Source organism: Phoca vitulina, unplaced genomic scaffold, assembly GCF_004348235.1.
Source record: "Phoca vitulina isolate PV1807 unplaced genomic scaffold, GSC_HSeal_1.0 scaffold29, whole genome shotgun sequence".
Taxonomy (NCBI): domain Eukaryota; kingdom Metazoa; phylum Chordata; class Mammalia; order Carnivora; family Phocidae; genus Phoca; species Phoca vitulina.
Genome location: NW_022589732.1, coordinates 18,940,305 through 18,958,585, shown reverse-complemented (window position 1 = coordinate 18,958,585; position 18,281 = coordinate 18,940,305). Strand labels below are relative to the sequence as shown.

Genomic DNA, 18,281 nt, shown 5'->3' with positions numbered 1-18,281 from the left:
GGGCTGGGGGTGGCAGCTTGCTCTGCCTTCCCTCTTTTAAGGAAGAAGTCTCCAGAGCATCTCTAGAAAGTCAGGCGCAGAGGTGCCAAAGCCCTCAGTGCACACGGGGAGAGTGGAGCCTGGTGGGGGACAGCCGCACCCCTCCTGCTGGCAGATGGGAGGGAGGGAAAAGAGGAAGCTGGATGGGGGTTGGGGGGAACTGCGGCCAGGCTGTGAGGGATGGGCAAGGAGGATCAGTCTAGAAGAGGGATCTAGGAGGTGGGGGAAGGGACTTAGCGGGCGCTCCCAAACCCAGAGTACACCAGCCACCCCTAAAGCCAAGGAGGGGGTCCAGAGGGTCTGGGGGGCTTAGGATTTAGATGGGGCTAGTATGGTCAGCTGTCCTGCTGTGCCTGGAACAGAGAGGTGTGTGGGATATGGAACTTCCAGGACTAAAACCGGGGTGGTCCCAGGCAAACCGTTGCTCACCCTAGCGGGGCTGAATCTAAATTCCGGTTTTTGGTTCTACCGCTTTCAGATTGTATGTGACCCCTCTGTGCCTCAGTTTCCTCATCTGGAACACAGAGCTCATAAGAGCGCCTTGTGTACAGCCATCATGAAGATGAAGTGAAATAATATACATAAAGTGCTTAGCATCTGACACCAACCATTCACCAAATGGCAGGTGGCCACTGTTACTACCACTGACTGCCCCCACTAGTTTCCTGGGCCAGACCCCGATCTAAACCCTGTACATGTGTGCTATTTAATCTCACCATGATTATGGGGCAGGGGCCGTTACTACCCCCATTTTCACAGGAGGAACCGAGGCACGGAGGAGCTCAGCCCCTGGCCCAGGTTCTCACGGCTGGCAAGCACAGAGCCCAGAAAACCACTTCTATTTCCACTGGGCTGACCCCACAGCGGGGGAACTGTAGGTCAGGGTCAACACAATTCTGCTTGTACCGACCCAGTGCGAGGACTGGACAAACACACAGGCTGGGCAGGTGTGGCGGGCCGCCCTGGAGGTGTATACATAGGAACAGGCAAGGACCCCTGTTCTCAGGGAGACTGAGTCCCTGGTCCTCAGTCTGGGTCAAGACCTTCCCCTTCTGGTCCAAACACATCCACCAAATTTATTAGGTTCCTCGGGTTTACTGATACCTTAGTAAGAGAAAGGGAAGCCCCCAGAGGTACTCACGCCTCCTGGTGGCCCTGAGGGCCCAGCTCTCTGGATCTGGCACTTTCTGCAAGTGACCTCATTTCATTCTTACAAAAACACAACAAGATCATGTTTGATGCCCATTTCAGAGATGAGAATATAGAAGCTCAGAAACTTGCTAAGGTTGCACAGCTCGATTTAAACATGTCCATCTCCAACGTCTGGGCTCCTCTCGGCTGCTCATGTGACAGGATGAACAAGGAGCATACGGACGGGAGCACACAATTTGTACGTCTGTGTTAGGACTTGAGGTGAGCACCCGATAACTCTGAGGATGAGGGGCATAGCCTCCCCTCCCCCTAGAGTTTAGGGAGCCCAGGGCAAACTCCGGCAGCTCAGGGAAGGGGCCCAAGCACGCAGGGGTAGGGTGGCCAGCTTGGCAGGGTACTGCACCCAGGGGAAAAGGGGGCGAGTGCCAGGGTTCAGGCAGGGGCCCATCGCTCCAATACCTGGGAGTCAGGTAGGCCTTGCAGAGACCTCTCTTCAGTCTTTGGAGCTGAGCGCGCAATGCCATTCCTGCTGTGACCCCCAGGAAGTCCTCAGCACAAGCAACTGCAATGCTCACAGAGCAATTAGCTCACAGCACCCAGGAAAAAGGTCGCCGAGGTGGGCAGGCAGGCACTGGCTGGGCAGGGGCCCTGGAAAGCTGGGCCCGGTTATTTTTAGCATCTTGATTCAAGAGGAAGGAGGCCCTCCTCCCCACCAGGTAAATGTCAGTACACTGGCAGACCCAGCCAATTAAAGTAGCTGGAGCCAAGGAAGACAGACATGACTGGCATCTCTGTCCCCTGCTCTTGGCCGCTGGTCCCCCAGGGTGGGTCTCCCTTTCTCCTCCACCTCCTCTTCCTAGGCCCTGGAGCATCTGCCTTTTGGCCACGAACAAGAAACACGGGCTTGGTCCCCAAAGGAGCTTGACCAGGGGCCTAGGACTCCAGCCTTCTCTTCCCAAACTGCAGTTTCTACAAAATGGGCCCCACAAAGCCCACCATTTTATTATTTACGAGGGGGACAGGAGCTGGGGTCATGAAGAGGCTTTGCAGGAGGGTGACTTGTCCTTCCTGTTGTGGGTGGTTGCTGTGTTCCTGCAGAAGAGAGTTCTGGGCTTCCTGAGCGGGAACCCGGGCCAGCCCCAGGCTGCCGGGCCTGAGCTGGCCGCTGTGCAAACTGCTGGGGAGGTTTGCGCAATCTTGGGTACTAGGTGTCCAGGAGCCCGTGGCTGCCACCCCGCTGATGGGAGAGAGTGAGAGAGGCCGCTGCGGGTCAGTGAAGGCATAGCAAACACAACCCGGGCTCGGCCCCGGGCTACGGGCAGGGCCTGCTCGCAGAGGGGCGCCAACACACACAGCGCGCAGCACATCCCAGGCCTGGCGCCGGCGTGCGGGACTCCAACGGTCCCCTCCTCTGTGTCCGGCTCTGAGCTGGCCTCCATCCTCGCGGAGGGCCACCCCCTCCCCTGCTCCCACAGACTCTCAGCTTTGGAGTCGGCTCTGGGAGCCAGACAAGGCCTTAGCCCATGGGGGTGGGGGGTCTTCCCCAGGGGGCCCAATGCCCCATCCAGCCAGGCTGGAGGAGACTCCTGGCAAACCCCTGGAGTCTGAGGTCAGCTCTCCCGCAGCCAGAGGGAAGCCCTGGGTCTAGCAGCAGTGCGCTTGCTGTTGGCCACCAACTCCCAGGGAGCCTAGGATCCTGGCACCTGCCCATACCCTCCCCAAAGGCAGACCCCTCCGCTGAGGCACTGCCCTGCTGGGCCTGAAACTCCAGGGAGATCTGAGGGAAACCGAGGCCCAGAAGGGGGGCAGGAATCTGCTCAGGGATTTAGCAAGTTAGAAGCAAAGTGCAAACTCCCTTCTCCTTCTGCCATCTGGCCTCTAGGGGGCATGTCCACCTCATTTCCTTCACTGCCCAGTCTGGGCCCTCCAACCAGCCCCACTGGTCTGCCCCCGACCCCCACCCTGCGTGCCTGCCTCAGGGCCTTGACCCGGCTGGTCCGTTTGCTTGGAATGCTTTCAGTTCACAGTCATGGTCTTTCTTCAGGGTCTGGCTCCACCTCCTCCAGGAAGCCCTCCTTGACCCTAGAGTCCCTTGGAACCCAGACGTTTTTTTCTGGATACCACACACAGATCCTCAGCCTCCTAGACTGCAGGCTGCTGGGCACCCTGCTGTGGCTCATCCCAGGGGGCTGACAAGGGACTTGGGTGGTCTCTGGTTTCCTGAGCCTTCTGTCCTTTCTCGCCCTATTTGTCAGCTTTCAAATAGGGCCCTGCTACAGAGCATGCTCTCTGCCCTGGCCTCTGGGCCCGCAATCTCTAGCCCTCACTCCTTTCTCTTGGTAAACAGATGGAAGGAGAAGCCCTAATGGTTGCAGGCCTTGGCAGGAGGTGGTGATTATAGGAGGTGGAATACAAAAGAGGCCTCACAGAGCCAGGTCTGAGGGCGCCCGATGCTGTTCGTAGTCCCGGTTCTGGGTGGATCTCCACAGACTCCCAGAACTTCCCAGGCCCTAATCTCTGTGCCCCCAGGCCCTCAGGGGTTGGTCCTGCCTTTCCTCAAACACTGTGCCCCATGGCCAGGTCACCACCCCCACCGCAGGTCTGGGGCCCTGCCAGGGTCTGCCCCTGCCATGCTTCCAAAGCAGTTGGGGGTGGCAGTGGCCTCAGCTGAAAGCATGGAGTGCCACGCTGGGCCACACTTCAGTTTCCCCATCTGTACCATGAGGCATTGGGCCAAATGATTTCTAAAGACTGTTCTTCCCCCAGGCAGCTGGGATGCTATGCTTCAAATAAAGATGCCACCCTTGCAGCCGCACCCAGTGCTGCTCCCGTCCCGCAAGGTCACTGAGGTTTGGGACCTGGGACACAGGGCAGGGGTGTGGTTGTTCTCATCCTAAGTGTGTGGCTTACGGACCGGAGGGAGACCGACTCCAGGGCTCAGACAGAGCCAGGTGAGCAAACATCAGTGGGAGGGAGAAGCACCCGGGGTGAGTAACACCCAAGGAATCCTTCTGGGCATAATTTACCAAATCCCAGCCTGTCCTTGCAGAGTCCTGTTGGTGGCCGAGGTCAGGGGCCCCTACGGCACATGGGCAGCTCTGCATACCTACAGGGGTGATCACACTCAGCTGGCGAGGCTCACACCGGACTCTGGGAGAGCCAGCGGGGGACGCAGACCTTCCCTCCCACCCTCGGGAAAAATGCCTCTCGCCTAGCCTGCTGGTCTCTTGCACCTGTCGCAGTGATGCTGGATGACGCTGGGCTGGTCTCTGGGCTTCTCTGTCCCTACCACATCACACAACAGGTTCGCCCATGTCTCCCTGCAACCCCACCCGTGGGCTAAGGTCAGGCCCACATCACGCAGGGGTACGGATGGGGGTAACAGAGGGTAGCTCCTGGACTCTGCTCTGGGGCAGCTTCCTATTCCAGCATTTTGGAAGACTGGCTTTTCCCCCTGGTAAAGAGCTCGAGCCCCTGGCCCAGGAGAGGCCCCAGAGGTGCCTGGGGTGCTGAAGAGGGCCTGGTAAACTGGGGGTCCGGCTGGCTGGAGTAAACAAGGCCCAGCCCTGTTTCTCCCTGCTGTCACCACTCTGGGTGGAGCTGGGAGCCCCAGCTGGTGGGCCAAAGCCCGCCCTCCCTTCCTGGCCTTCAGAGTTGCTACTGCTGCTTGATAGCCCTTTTGGCTCCCCACTCTCTACAGGATCAAGGTCAAACTCTGGCCCAGCCTTTGAGGCCCTCAGGGGCCGCCTCAGCATCTACTTCCAGCTGTGGCTGAATGAAGCTTCCTCTCCAACTGGACATCCCACTGGGTGAGTCCTGCCCAAGTTGTGCAGAGACCCCAGGAAGACCCTACTCTCCCACTCCGTGTAGGGATCCAGCCTCCTCCTCAAGGCAGTCCCCACTGCCTGCCTCCCCTAGTGTCAGGGAAGAGCTGCTCCTCCCAGCTCCTTCTGCCTTCACTCGCCAAGGGCCCCCTGCTAGCATGCTCCGCATTGGAGACTCTGGGACTTCCAAGACCACGGCTGTGCTCACTCAGCTTCTCAAATGCAGATTCCAGTTTGGACACCAGCGCCTAGCACGGTACTGGAGCCTGGTAAACGTTCAGCAGACTCTGGCTGGCACAGTGAATGGATCACCCAGAAACATGCAAGTACCTATCACAGACAGTTTGCTGTGGTGGGGAAAACACATATTACGGTGTCAAATAAAACTGGGCTGAATCCCAGCTCTACCAATAGCTCTGTGATCCTGGGTATGCTTCCTAACCTCTCTAGTGCTTTGAGTTTCCTTATCTGTATAATAAGATAATCCCAGCGTCACTGGACTGTCGAGGCCCTTGAGACCATTGCAGGTTGTGACCCCTGACCGGTTCTGGTTTTACATACCAATAAAGAACTGCTCAGAGAAGGGCAGCAACTTGTTCAAGGTCACACAGCAGGTGTGCAGCCGGGCTGAGGTTTGAACCAAGTCCAGCTGGCGGGGGCGGGTGGCTGCCAGGGCAGCAGCCCTGCCCTGCCAACCCAGACAGTGGCCTACCTGGGGCAGGAATGATCAGTGGGCTGTAGATGATCTCCAGCTCCAGCTGGGGTCAGGGGTGTGGGCTCAGGGCAGGCTACCCAGGCTGGTGGTGGAGGGGCCTGGGCTTCGGGCAACAAATTCCAGGCAAGGAGAACGGGGTGTGCATTCTCAGCTGGTGCTGAAGACGGACAGGCATGCCACATGGGGCCCCGGGAATGCCGGCGGCGCTGCGTGGCCGTGGCCAGGCCCGCTGTCAAGGTCTTTGCAGCCAGCCCCAAGCCCGCCTTGCACCATGTAACCCTGGAAGTCTGCTGACTGACAGCTGATGGTGTGCATGCTGGCAGCCCGAAGTCACAAACCAGGGGCCGGAGGGGCTGGCCAGGGAGTGTGGCGGTCCCCCCGCGTCCCTGCCCACAGAGCTGGGATCAACAACTGTGATTACCTCATGAAACTCGAATCCAGCCCAACCCCAACCCTGCTGTCTCCCTATGTCCTTTCTTAAATGACACCAGCCATGTCACCCCGCTCCCCCTCCGTGTGCCCACAGCGCTCGGGTCCGTTCTACCGCCATCCTCCAGCTGCCCGCCCACCATCCATCCGGACGCTGTGGGGTGCGGACCATGTGCTAGCACCGTCGCCAAGATTCTCATGGCTCAGTTGACTGAATTCCTCACAACGCAGTGAGGTATGTCCTATCATTATCTCGATTTTAATGACGAGGAAACGAGGCACAGAGAGGCCAAGCCACTAATCTGGCGTCACAAAGAGGAGTGGCAGAGCTGGAAAACCCCGAAGCCTTGGCCCGGAGTCCGTACCCTTGGTCACGTCAGTACCTTCTGCATTCAGCCACCAAAGGTGTTGACGGTGCTGTTCCCAAGGTGCCGGCCACATGGGGCCAGCTGTCACGCCCCTGACGGGAGACCCTCTCTCTGTGTCTCGTCTCTGTGGGCCGTCACGGCCCAGACCAGCTGGGGCCTTCTCACCTCTCTGCCTGATGTGGGACTCGCCCGAGCTTAGGAACCACATACATCTGGCTGCAGGCCGCCTGGCTGCGGGAACGGGGCCAAGTCACCCGCAGGGAGGAGCAGGGCTGGGGCTTGGTCTAGTCCAGCTGGCCAGACATCCAGCTCCACCAGGCCCTCTTTGGCACCCCAGGCACCTCTGGGGTCTCTACTGGGCTAGAGGCTGGAGCTCTTTACCGGGGGAAAAGCCAGTCTCCCAGAATGCTGAAATGGGAAGCTGGCCTGGAGCAGAGCCCAGGGGCCTCCTTCTGTTGCCACTGCTGGCTCCCCTGTGTACTGTGGGCCTGCCCTCAGCCAGGTGCTAGTGGGGGCTGCACCTCTGAGCCTCTGTTTCCATCTGGCGAACAGGAGAGGACCGCTCAAGGGCTTGTTCAGTGGCAGGATGGGGTGTGAAAGAGCTCTGCACATGGTAGAGAAGTCTACAGTGCAAGAGGTCATGGTAGCTCCTGGAGGGGTCCCAGGGCAAAGGTCGGGAGGGAGAGGTGGGGGTCAGAGAAGGCTCCATGGCGTCTGACCTACAGGAGCGAGTCTGCCAAGCAGAGATGGGCAGGCAAAGGGCAATCAGGCAGAAGACTCTGCAAATAAAACACAGAGCAAACCCTCCCAACCACCTCTGCCCTCGGTGGATTTGGCAAAGCACAGAAAAACCAGGCCGCCAAAGGTCAGGGAATGCTTCACACCACTGCCTGACGGAGGGGCTATAATCCCACCCCAACTGAAGCCACTGTCCCAGGCTGCTGGGGACAAGATGGATGCCGGCACTGTGGGAGGAGGGGCACGTCTCTCTCCTTGGCGGACAGGACTCCCAGAGGCGACAGAGGACTTGCCCAAGGTCTCCGGGCTGGTAAGTTACTGGTGTTACTCACACAAACTCAGTTCTTGGCATCTAATCCCGCAACCACTACGCTTCATATGGGCAGAGCTGGCTTCCTGGGCAACTGCACGGGGCCCCAAGCTTAGAAGGACCCTCTCCTGGTTTGATGCTCTGCTGTCACCGTCTAGGGATCCATAATCATTTGTGAACAATGAGACTCTCATTTTTTGTCTTGCCCTGGGCCCCACAAATTACATAGCCAGTCCCGATTCTAGTAGATTCTGACGGACACTGGTGGGGAAGCGGGGCAGGGCCAGTGAAGGAACTTTGACCTCTCTGGGACTTTGCAAGAGCTGGGCTCTGTGCTCGGTCTGCTTTGTGTCTCTAAAGCAGCCTGGCAAATCTCTGTCCTCTTCTGCCTGTCTCCTGGAGGTCCTTCCTAAATTTCTTCCCCACACACGGACTAGCCCCCCACACCAGACAGAACCCACGACTCCCTGTGCCATGGAAGCTCTGACAGGTGAGAAGCCACCAGCCCCCGCACAGCTCCTCCTCCTTGGAACACTCCTTGTGTGTGCACGGGAGCGCACGCCCGTGTGTACGGGGGACTGTGTGCGCTGCAAGGGCTTGTGCCTATCTGCTGTGGGGCGTCACCACGGTAGTCTGCGGATGCGTGCGAGTGTGTACGGGCGTGCACGTCTACCTGCGTGCATACGTGTATGCTTGCAGCATGTGCGAACCATGTCTGTGTGCGTGTGCATGTGAGGGCGTGTTCCTCCATATGTTGCCGCACGTGTCTGTGCACACGTGACCGTTCGTGCATGGGTGTGCACGCACATCTGTATCCCTCAGCATGCATGGGCAGGTTATTTTTTTATTTTTATTTTTTTTTTTAAAGATTTTATTTATTTATTTGAGAGAGAGAGAATGAGAGAGAACACATGAGAGGGGGGAGGGTCAGAGGGAGAAGCAGACTCCCTGCTGAGCTGGGAGCCCGATGTGGGACTCGATCCAGGGACTCCAGGATCATGACCTGAGCCGAAGGCAGTCGCTTAACCAACTGAGCCACCCAGGCGCCCCATGGGCAGGTTTACAAGCACATGTGTGTCTATGCGCACGAGCGTGTGTGCACATGTATTCACGGATACAGGTATGACTGTGGGTTGGGAGAATCCTCTGGAACTTATATGTGTATCAATACTTGTAGATGAGAACATCATGCCCATGTGTAACTATCACACCACCCAAATCATCTTCCTCCTCACGAAAATCTTGGCCCCCTCAGAGACACACTGGACCACAACCTGGCCCACCACCTCCAAGAAGCCTTCCTAGACTCCAGACTCCCCCATACTCACTCAGAGCTCTATCATTACCCCTCACCCCGCCCCATGGCAGCTTTCCCACACTCATGCCCCACCCCCCCACCCCGGCCAACTGCAGTCCTGCCAACTTCCCTGCCTTGGTGTCTTATGTTTTCACTCCTGCTCTGTGTCCATTGTTCCGGCCCTACCTGAGGCATCTGACCTCTTACTGTGCCCTTGGGACAGTCTCTCTAGTCTCCCTGCTTCCAGCAGGGCCCTTCTGACAGCCTCTCCAATGCAGCCACCTTCATTAGGCCCCTATCTCACTTAGAACCCTCCATGGTTCCCCACTGCCCTTGGGATCTACTTCTCCATCTTGGCATTTGTGGCCCTTTACAATATTCCCATCCCCTTGCCAACCTCATCCCCCGTCCTGCCAGGCTTTCCTACGCATCCCCTGCTCCTGTCTCCTTACAAAGCTACTCACTTTTGGGTTACCTCCTCCAGAATGCACCCCCCCCCAACCTCTCAACACTTCACTGCACTGGTACGGGGCTTGCACAACATCTGTTGTGCTCTCCCTGCTTCTCTGCCAGAGCCCAGAATGAGATGAGCCCCTGTCCCCTGTATCCTAGGGCCTGACATCGGGCCTGGCATATAGTAAGTGCTTAATACAAGCTAGGGAAACTGAAGTAGAGAGGCAGAGGGAGAGAGAACCTTATCCAGCCAACATGCCCCTCCTCTAGAAGGGGCCCTAGGTACCCCCTCGGGGGCCCCAGAGGCCAGGCCTGATTCGTGTCACATCCTATCCACAACTGAGGCGCAGCCCCAGGCCCCTGCAGCCCCTGTCATCTTATAAGAGTCCCCTCCCTTTGCCGTGAGTTGGGTTAGGATCCGGCACTTCTGAAGACCCTGTGACTGCCTCAGTTCCTGCCCCCAGGAGGAGGCTAGCAGAGGTGGGCATGGCCAGGGACAGGATGGTCCAAGGATTAGGGACTGTGCACTGGAGCCACATCGACCCAAAGGTGAACCCCATGGGGGCTCAGCCAGGTACACGACCTTGGGCAAGTTACTTCCCAACCCCAGGCCTCCGTCTTCTTGCCTATATAATGGACCTGATTCCAGCACCTGCCTCACAGGTTGGTGTGCAGATGGAAAGAGTCAATAACTACACAGCACTTAGCGCCGTGCCTGGCACCCAGTGACGCGCTCGGCACATCCGCGCGTCCGCCATTATTCTCAAGTACAGAGGGGAGGGCAGGGGAGGGACAGGCCCGCCTAAGGCCACACGGGCCCTGGCAACAGCATAAAACCTAACATCCAAGTCCCAGGCCAGGACACAAGCCCCTCCACTGTCTGAGAGGAGGGGGGCCAAGGAAGAAGTGAGAACTGAGAAATAAGCCCCATCCCCTCATTCCTCAGTGCTGGCGGCCCAGCTGCCCGCTCCCCCGGCCCCGCAGCAGCAGACGCACAGTGCCAGGGGCCAGCCCGTCCTGCTTACCTGATGAGGCCTCTGCGGACGACCGGGACTTGAGGCTGCTAAGGGCGTCAGGAAAAGGAGGCCAAGGTGGGAAGAAGGCGACGGCCCCCGCGGTCCGACGGGGTGGAGCACAGCAGTGCAAATCCTGCGGGACAGACCAGAGGGCGCAGTGAGCTCCAAGCCAACCTCGCGGGCGGCCCCCACCTCCTCCACTGACCTCCGGGCCCTGCCTTCCCCGGGCTCGGCTGGCCATCTCCTGGAAGGCTGAGCTGGCCCCCCAAAGTGGAGCCATCCCAGAAACTGGACGCTGCCCCCCACCTCCCCAGCCAGGGCCTGTCTCCTGAACTTGGTGGCAGAGGCCCGGCCCGGGCCCCAGCACCGAGGGCCGGCCCTCCGCAGCCGGGCAGCGAGAGCAGCAGCTTGCAGGCACACACACACATCGGTGCTGCAGCCGGCCCAGGGCCCCGGGCGCCCGGCCTTGGGACATGTCTGGTGCTCTGCTCCGAGCCCTCTCCCCCACTGCTCTTTCAGAGCCCTGCTGGCCTTCAAGACGCTGCTCAAGTGCCTCCACGGAGCCCTCCCGGACAGGCCCTTCCTTTCCTTGTTCACCGTCCGGGGGCTTGGGGTATGGCTGACCGTGTCCTCTCCAGCTTTCTGGAGGCCGGTCTCCTCCCTGGGCGGAGCTTCTGGACCACAGGAATGAGGTCAAGTTTATCCCTCTCCTCTGAGGCTAGCAAGGCCAGGGATTGTTGGAGGGATGGATGGACAAACAAATGAGTGATTGACAGACGGTGCAGTGAAGGTGTTTAGTGAATAAGATGAATAAAACTGGCCAACTGACGTGTGTCTTGAAGATTTATTTATTTATTTATTTATTTAAAATTTATTTATATGAGAGAGTGAGAGAGAGTGAGCAGGGGGAGGGGCAGAGGGAGAAGCAGGCTCCCCACTGAGCAGGGAGCCCGATGTGGGGCTCGATCCCAGGACCCTAGGATCATGACCTAAGCCGAAGGCAGACGCTTAACTGACTGAGCCACCCAGGTGCCCCTGATGTGTGTCTTGAAATCAGGAAGCCACTGAGCTCTCCAAGGGCCTCGTGATGCCCTTCCCTGTTAGATTCTAGAATACAGCATTCAGGTTGGGGAGAGGCAAGAGACTTGGTGAGGCTGATACTCTTCTCTGTTGATTCCCAAATGCAGAAAGCAAGGCCCTGCTGGGGAAAGGGTTTCTTCCCAGGGTCTTGCAGCAAGAGAGAGGCAAGGCCAGAGGTAGACCCCAGTCTCCCTGGGGACTGCTTTGCTCATTGCCCAGAGCTATCTCGGATGGAGGCCACCATGGCAGCCCCTCCAGCTCTTGCATCCTCGTGTGTCAGTTCTGCAGGCACCCAGCTTCTCTGAGTCTTGGGGGTCTGGGAGGCCATCTGGTCTGACGGCCCTATATCCAGACCCTACATCTGGTCTGATGGCCTGTGGCTCAAGGTGGGCCCACTGGGGACATTACAGGGAGCCTCAGGGTCAGAGATCTTCAGCCAGGGGGACTTTCTAAAAGCCCCATGGACACCTCGCTCCCCTCCACAAAGCCTTTGCCGGCTTCCCAAACATGGCTGGAGGGGCATGCACTGGTCACCACCTTAGAAACTAGTTTGGAAGTATCTCCCACCCTGTGGCTTATCAGCAACCCAGCAATTCCACTTCTAGAGATACGTGTGCATGGGGGCACCCAAAGATGTGTACTAGAAATGTTCAGAGCAGTGCTATTCGTAAGGGCCAAGAACCCCAAAGCCTCCCAGATGGCCATCAACCATAGAATAGATACCTAGTGTGTCCACACAATGGAATAAATACCACACAGCAATGAGAACTAAGGATCTGCAACTAGATCCAATGATAGAGAAATCTTACAAACCCAACAACCCAAAGAAGCCAGACACAATAGAGAACATACTTAAGGGGCCCATTTACAGAAAAGTCAAGAACAGGCAGACTACTCCGTGTTTGTGGTCGACTAAATATGGTGACAGATTCTTTGCAGCAGTAACTCCTTTCAGAGGGGGGAGGGTAGTCTATTCTCTACCCCCCGGATCTGGGCTGCAGTTGAGACTTGTTTTGATCAATAGGATTTAGTGAAAGGAACAGTTTCTGGCTTACAGAGACTAGGCCTTCAGGCACACATTGTTTATGGCCTTGGCCCTGTCGGAGGCCAGTCTCCTCTACTGGAGAATGGGGGGACAACTGAGGCCACCCAGCCAACAGCCAGCACTGACTGCCAGATGTGACTGAGCCCAATGCCAACCTTCTGGTCCAGCCGGCCCTTCGGGTGACTAGAGTCACATGAGCCCAAGGGAAACCAGCAGAGGGACTGCCCAGGCAAACCCCAGAACTCAGAGACATAATAAATGGTGGTGGTTTGTTTGAAGCCACTAAGTTTTGGGGTGTTTGTATTGTTGGGCAGCAATAGGTGGTGGAGAGCATGCTGTTGGAAATCAGGAGTCATTGTCCTGGAGGGGAAGCAGGGACTGGGAGGAGGCACACAGGGGGTTCTAGGGCATCTGGAATGTTCTTCATCTGTGTGGTGGTTACATGACTGTGTTCATTTCATGACAATCTGTCAAGCTACACTTCGGATAGGCACACTTTTCTGCATGGACATAATACTTCAATGGAAGCTGAAAACAAATAAACCTTCTGTGGCTCTCCACCCAGCCATACCAGGTCCAGCCCCCCCTGCTCTGCCCACCTCGCTAGCCCAGCCCCTGCCCTGCTGGCTTCATCTCACTTTCCCCTGCACACTCACAGAGCCGCCTCACACCCCTACCCCTGGGATGCCTTTGCTCTTCTCTCCATGATTCAAGCCGGAGGGCAGGTGGCACCTCCTCCTGGAAGCCTTCCCTGACTGCCCGCAGGCTTTGCCCAGGTATCTAGACTCACGCAGCTCTCTCTCTGGGGCTGGGCCTTCCTGAGCATGGATTAGTCTTTTGCTGTCTCGCCAGCTGTCAGAGCTCTGCAAGCAAGAGCGCTGTCAGGCTTCAGTGGCACCCTTCCTCCTCTTCCTCCAGGGTCAAGACCTACGCCCCACCCCACCCCCAGAGTGATGCTGTGATGACCAGAGCAGGTTTCGGTGAAGGGGCACTGGGGGGACTGGTGATCACAAGATGGGTTGTATGCCCGCACCTGCCAAGACCCAGGCTCCTCCCACATACGTCGAGGGTGGGGCTGAATTTGAGGGTACAATGAGGGTCTACGCAATGGAGGAGGGCTTGAGGGGTGCCCCGTTTTGCAGTACACAATGACACCTGTGAAGTGTGTACCACTCCTTCCCTCTTAATGATCTACTAAAATAAAAGAGCAAGGCTGACATGCAGTCAGTGCTGTCTCTCTGCCGAAACAATGAAAAAGACCAGGCAAAGCGGAGGACGAGCTGTAATGCCAGACAGATGGGGCCTCGGCTCTGCTACAAATCCTTGGATGTACTGACTTGTCTCTATCAGCGAGCGCCTAGTGAGAAGGAGGAGCCCTCCCCTGTTCTGGCTCCCAGCCTGGAGGTACCTTGGGTCTCAGTGGACCCCCAGCGCCAGGGCCTCAATCCTCAATGCCCCTCTCTGGGCCCCCAGCCCCATCTTTGCAGTCCCAGCTCTGTTCTTAATGGATGCATGACCTTGGGGGAGTTTCTTCTGGTCTCAGATCCCTCACTGTCATCCCAGAGATCTGGCTTAGTCAACAATCTCTGATGAGTCACATTTTTCTCTCCCACGGGAAGCCTGGCCCCTGACAGGCCAAGGCGGTTCTGAAGCCCAGGTCTCTTTCTGCCTCCCTCCAGGTCCCCGCTGTGCCGGGGATGGTGTCTGCCCACTCCCTCCCCACCCCCATGCCTGGGCTATCCCTGGGACATTTTCTCTGGTACCCGGAGTGTTTTTCTAGGAAAGGAAGCTCCTTGCCCAACAGAGAGGCACAGATAAGCCGGAGGACAGCCAGAATGGGAGAGGTCCTAGGAGAGGTGGTCTGTCCTGTGGCAGAGGTAACTCCACACACGAGGACAGCCTGAGTGGGACCAGCCTAACGTCAGAGGGACCCCTGGACTGAGCACACTTTCCACAGGTGCGTGTGCTGTCTCCCCAGGGGGGTGAGGGCCCTGTCCCCAGAGATGTGCAAGCAGTGGGAGTGGCCACGTGGTGCTGTGCGTGCTCTGAGCACCGGAACTAGAGCTGAACTCGACATTTCCCAACCTCCTCTGACGATAAGAATCACCTGGGCTGCCTGGTAAACCCACAGCGTCCCCAGGCCTCTCCCTTGAGAATGGAAGGCTGTGGGTCTGGAATGCAGCCCAGGAATTTAAAATTTTAACAAGTCCTCCCAGGGGATCCTTTGCATCTGGAAAGTTTGGGGGAGCACTGGCAGATGACCTTCCTGGTCCCCTTGGGCCCCGAGATTAGTGATTCCGAGTTGCCCACTCCAACACCAGCCCTACCCCATCTGGAAGATAAAGCTGGCAAGAGAGTAACTGCATCATTAAAAGAAAAATGATTTAAAAGCTTTAGAAGGGGGCAAAGATGTTGGGGGAGGGGGTTCTCAGCCCCCAGCAGTGCTAACTGGAGCTCCTTCCTAGCCCCCCCGGGCCCCCCAGAGTCATCCAGAAAAGCTCGGCACTGGGAGGGGGGGGAGGCAAGCGGACAGCTGTTCAGCTGCTGCTCAGTGAGACCCGGAAAAGCAATTATCTTGCTCTTAGCAGCGAGGCGCTGGCTTTTACCCGCCCCTCCCTCCTCCCTCCCTCCCCCTTCACACACACACACACACACACACACACACACACACACACACACACACACACACACCCCCAGGCCACAGGCCCCCAGCTGGCTCTGAACCTGCCTCCTCCCACCCCCAGCCTCCAGATCCCTCTGACTCGCTCAACCTCCGTCCTCAGAGCCCGTTTCCAACACTTAAATCATTTAGCCCGCTAAACCGGAGACGGCAAAATGGGTGCTATTTCTTAAAAACATACAGAGAGCGTATTAAATTATTGATAGCCATTAAACAGGGGGAAAAAATTAAACAGCTCTCAGCTCTTATCAATCATTCATGCAGTTTCCACTGGGGTGTTTTCTGGAGAGTGATCACACGGCCAACCCAGGGAGCCAGCTCCTGCCAGCAAGGAAGGAGCTGGGCTGCATGGAGGCGGGGAAGGGTCCCTTACAGCCCCCTAGCAAATCCCCAGGCCCAGGATATGCGGCGGGGGGGGGGGGGGGGGGGCGGCGCTGGCACAGGGAGGTCAGCCTCTCCGCTGGCAAACTCCCTCCTCCCCTCTCCACCACATCATTAACAAAGGTACACTCCAACACTGCCTTTAGGAACCCCTTCATTAAATCCTGCAGGCCTTTCCTGAGCGTCTACTATGTGTCAGGCATGCATAGAGCACAGATAAGCTCAAAGCACTCACACAGGTAACCGTGGGAGCCCTCTGCAGGGAAAGGTGACCACAGGACCTTGTGATAGGGGTCCTGGTGGAGATCCAGAGGGCAACTCAGAGGAAAAGGGGGCAGCGTCAGCTGGAGGAGGGGCTGCAGGGGAAGGCTTCACCAGAGAAGTAATTCTTGGGTAAATTCTTGCCCAGAGGGCAAGTCCAGGAGGGGCATTCCAGGAGAGTGGTCCAGCGTGGGCAAACGCACCGCAGCCTGTGTCTGAGTGCTCCGTCCTGTCCACAGCCCCGTGCGTCTTCAATGGCGGTTACTGGCCGTGTGGGGTTAGGGGCTTGGCTGTCACCTCAGCCTCTCCTCCAGGCACTGTTCAAACCCAGGCCAGCAGCGTGGACAGGCAGGAGGTTGGGGTTCACCCCAGCCACCCAGGGCAACGGCACCGCCACCCCCGTACATAGATCCATTTCCTGGCTCTGACTCAGGACACCTAAGCCAGCGTGACGCAGGCCACGGAGGCCACAGGGCCGGGACACTGCCGGTCTCCCGGCCACAGATAGGCCTGGCAGAGTTACCCTTTGGAGATGTGCTCCCTGTGGCTGCTGAGCTGGGCCAAGGCCCCGGGCACCAGGGCCTCAGGAGCCAGCAGATACCTGATACCGCCCCACCCCTCCGCTTGGGGACCATCCACAACCAGGGGCCATTTGAGGCTCCGAGGCCAGGCTGGGCGACTGGCGGCCGTGGGGAACAAAGAGGCAAGGCCCATGCCTGCCCCAGCCCCTGCCGGCCCAGCACACTGGGAGAGCCACATTCTTGAATGCCTTTCAGAAGCTCTCACTTCTCAGGAGCCGGGAGCAGGGAGCTGGGAGCCGGGAAGAGACCCTGCCAAGTGTTGATAGCACCCTTGCCAGGGAAAGCTGCCGTCACAGGGAAACATTCTGGGGAGAGCGGTTGTTTACCACCAACGCCTGGGACTGTCAAGAAATAATCGGAAGAAATTAAATTTGCAAAGTTGAAGATATAAAGGAAGCCTCCTCCCCAGGCCCCTGGACATTTCAACTTGGAGGATTAGGCTGCTCTCTTTTGTCTGATTTGGAGAAATATCCTTAAATCTGCAGGGGGGGGGGATATGTGTGCAACCAGCCAGGATGGCGGGGGGCCTGAGCTGTGTCTGGGCTCTGGCACTCACCCTCCCCTCTCTGGGCTTCAGTCTGCTCATCTGCAAAGTGACAGATACACATTGGGAATCAGTAAGACCACATGATCATACCGGACAAGGGTAAGCTCCGGGCGGTCTGTCCAGTCTACAAGGAACACGCTGGGCTGGGTGGGTCTGAAAAGGTCATTGGCCATCTCCCTGCCTCTACACTGACCCATACTCACGCTCTCAGCACCCTCCCCTGGATTGCTACATATAACCCCTTCCCTCTACCCCACCTCCACCCAGGTGCAGGGACCCATGAAGGGCTCGGGCCTGAGCCTGCACAGAGCAGGCTGCCATGAAAAGTTTGCTGACCAGCAGAATCAAGACACGAATGGGCAAATGACCCAAAAACGCAAATTGAAAACACTTGTCCCTGCTCAGGTACCAGTCCTGACTGCCCCTTACCAGCTCCTCCCACTGCCAAATTCCTAAGTCCTCAAAGCCCTTCATCTATGAGTCGAGTCCACACTTCTAGACATCTCTCACACCCTCCACACTCCAGCCACACCACAACTATTCAACCTCCTCTAACAACTTCCCTTGGACTTTCATGCCCCAGGGCCTTTGCATGTGTTATTGCTTTCTCTACCCAGCCAAGTCCTGCTCTGGGTGAAGCTCTATTTCCTCCTTGTAACTGCTGCAATATTTTCCGCATTACACTAAACTGGACTCCGTTCACACTTGCTCTGAACTAAACGGGGGCACCACGAACACAAATAGGGTTCCTTCCATCAGCACTCGGCACATGGGGTCAGAGAGGGGCCTCTAACTTTACTACATACAAACTAACCACTCCAGCCCCTGGCCTACGGCCCACAATCAGTTCTTCCTCATGGCCAACCTGCATCACTCCTGCTTTCATTTTAAAAGCCATTCCCTGGATAGTGGGTGAGATGTTCTCAGCCAAGTGTAAATGAGACTGTACTCTTGGAGCTCCCAGAGCCGAGGCAAGGGGCAGGCTTGGAATTTCCAGGCAATGGCCAGCAGAAATTGGCCACAAATGAATCATTAACTCTCGAGTCGAGAGCTCTGAGTGGCTGGTGCCAAAGTCTCGGGCTCTGGCCTGTGTGGGCCACTTGGCCTCGCTTGGCTCCGGCCTGGGGGTGGCCCCGCCCCTCGCTGGCCATCTGCTTCATCCCACAGCCACTAGTCACTGAGAGCCGAGGCCATCTGGGCCAGAGCAGCCCAGATGTCTTATGGGAGAAGGCATGCCTTTCCCTAGGAATGACTCCAAACCTTTGCCCACACACTTCTATCTTTCTGGAAGGCTATCCCTTCCAGTGCGCTAAATACCCCTGTCCTTCAAGGTCTGGCCCCAGCCTGTCCTGCCTCCTCTCTTCC

General features: G+C 57.5%; 1 protein-coding gene across 5 annotated transcripts in view; it reads right to left on the bottom strand.

The window, feature by feature from the left end:
* ZMIZ1 (zinc finger MIZ-type containing 1) overlaps positions 1–18,281 on the bottom strand; it is a 234,779-nt gene that overhangs the window by 175,923 nt on the left and 40,575 nt on the right. For all 5 annotated transcript variants that reach the window (XM_032423917.1, XM_032423916.1, XM_032423920.1 and 2 more), the window contains exon 2: positions 10,351–10,474. The gene's annotated coding sequence lies outside the window, so the exon portion shown is untranslated. The remainder of the gene's footprint in view (positions 1–10,350; positions 10,475–18,281) is intronic.